This window comes from Benincasa hispida, chromosome 5, assembly GCF_027475165.1.
Source record: "Benincasa hispida cultivar pf3 chromosome 5, pf3_genome.v1.1, whole genome shotgun sequence".
NCBI lineage: Eukaryota > Viridiplantae > Streptophyta > Magnoliopsida > Cucurbitales > Cucurbitaceae > Benincasa > Benincasa hispida.
In genome coordinates, this window is record NC_143482.1 from 25,357,566 (window position 1) to 25,360,090 (window position 2,525).

Consider the following 2,525-nt stretch of genomic DNA (forward strand, 5'->3'; position numbering starts at 1 on the left):
TACTATAGAGTATAACCATGCATGTGCATATTTTATGATTTAACCAAAACTTTAAATATAACATTTATATTTAAATATGACGCATGAGAATGCATACTATATCATAGAACCACACAGTATAACATTTATATTGAATATGATGCATAAACATGTTTACGCTAAGATGGGGTTTTAATCTATATGGCATACAATATGCAATATATAATTAATATAATTAAACATACATCTCATACATATTAAAACTACATTATAACAACAATATACCAAACATTGACGCCTTAATAAAAACATTAAATTTACATTAATTTAATTTTTTAAAAAAATACAAAAACTGCCATCAACTGTTGGAAGAAAATAACCACTTTTGTGTTTGAAGAAAACTGCCACATTCATGTTGAAGGAAAACTGTCATGACCTTTCCACGACGCAAACAATGATGGACAACAGGGAAAAAACCTTTAATGACGTACAATTCATGACAAAAGGCAGAAATCTGCAAAGAAACCTCTCAGATCTACACTGCAAACTCCGTCTTTCACCTTTGTTTTTTGGCCCTTTTCACAAAAAATACTTCATAATGAGAAACCCAGACTTACACACTCAAAAACACCAGGCCATTTCATTGATCAAATAAAAGTAAAAAGTTTTAAATCTAAGTGCCAATATTTGTAAACATCTATTACGCAAACCCACATTCATATGCAGAAAACAGCCCGCCTTTTCTCTAATTTTTTGTTCCGAAAATGAAAAACTGAGGCATGATTTGACTTTGATACCAACTGAATGAACCAAATTTCTCAGCGAAAGTACGTGAACGCATGTGCCAATGAAATTTGTTATGAAAAACTTGAAAAACAGAGAAAATACATAGAAAATATACAAAATTAATTCTACAACATACTATTAGGGAATGAGAAGAATACCTCTTAAAGACCGTCTTCAGCAAAATTTTTCTCCTTGCGTCAATCTCACGAACAAAAAGAAACTCAAGAGTTCTTCTTATTCCCACGAACAGTTACGATACTACAACTTGGTTTCCTCTCTATTCTCCAGACAAGTATCTATGATGGTGGGATCCTTCTTTGGAAAGACGAAAATTGTGAGAGAGAACATGAGGAAGAAGATAAACTCTGTTACAACTCTCCTCCACCCGTATTTGGGAGTTATTCTCATTTATCTAATATATATCTATATATATATATTAAATCAAATTTAATATATAATTAAATCAATAGTAATGAATTAAAAATCAATTAATTAATAAATGAAATATCATATATTTAAATTCATTTGAATCATATTCAAATAATATTCTCTTACATCACCTATAGTTTTAATATGAATCTCATTCATATTAATTTAAACCTATAGTTTTATATGAATCTCATTCATATAAATTATGTTTGAATCTTATTCAAATATCTGTGTCTCTCATAAAATAAAATATAATTTTGAATCTCATTCAAGATTATTGTTATATCAAAATGTATCTATATACATTATTAATTGCATGAAGAACAATTAATTCCTTTATTTAATTTGAACAATTCTAATTAATCCAAAATTAGATGATGCTTGCTTTACCCTTAGTAAGCTAGCAAAGGGACCTAAAAAAACCTAAATATTAAAATGTCCAATGATTTGAGATTAATTAATTGAACTTTTTAATTAAATTAATCAATATTCATTAACTATAGGTCACTTCACTAAAGATCCACAGCTGCACTCTCACACTGTAGATATATGTTTCTGTCTACGGATATAACTAATCAATAGTAAGCCGACCCTTCACGAACCACTCATAATTATAACGGGGTCAAAATTACAATTTTATCCCTGTAATTACATCTAATTTCTTAAGTCCCAGTGATCTTCTAATGAACAACCTGTTTCTGGTCCTACCATAAACAAAACCCTCTCGAACCAATGAGAGGGAGGGGCTCTATTGTTCAAGACCTAGAGTTAGCACTTAAGGGAGAAATTCATCTATTTACCCTAAAGACGGGAATAAGTGAACTTCATCTTGTGTAGCTATGTTCCTGAAGGTTTCAAAAACCAAAGCAGAAGGGTGAAAGGCATTATGTCTCTTAATTTAGTTTAACAGAACAGTAGCAAATCAGATAAGCAACAAAAACTTATTCGATAAACATTCATAAAATAAACTTGTTATTAAAATAGTACTAGAAAGAAAAAAAGAGAGAGTCATACATACCCTTGAAAACCAATATATCTTAATGTTTCCTCTCTATCAAGAACACAACAGAATCTCCCATGAACTCGAACGCTCCTAAGATAGCAATACCAAAATCCAATGTGGACAACACCACAACAAACCTTGAGCATTCTCGGAGGGTGAGATCAGCAATAGTAATGGGTTTCGCTTTAATTTTGGAAGAGAAGATTTTTCATACTTGAGAGGAGTGTATAGAGAAAAATCGAGAGCACTAAGATTCTGAGACCCCCTGGTGAAGAAGATGAAGTCTCCGTCTTAATGATCTCTCCACGTGAAACTAATTTTCACGTTC

General features: G+C 30.9%; 1 long non-coding RNA gene across 1 annotated transcript; it reads right to left on the reverse strand.

Moving 5' to 3' along the window:
- Positions 1-278: 278 nt before the first annotated feature.
- On the reverse strand, positions 279-1,152 carry LOC150035997 (uncharacterized). Its single transcript, XR_016529903.1, has 2 exons — positions 924-1,152; positions 279-554 (listed from the first exon to the last, which is right to left on the reverse strand). It is a non-coding gene; the product is annotated as an uncharacterized LOC150035997 (long non-coding RNA).
- Between the last annotated feature and the right edge of the window lie 1,373 nt (positions 1,153-2,525).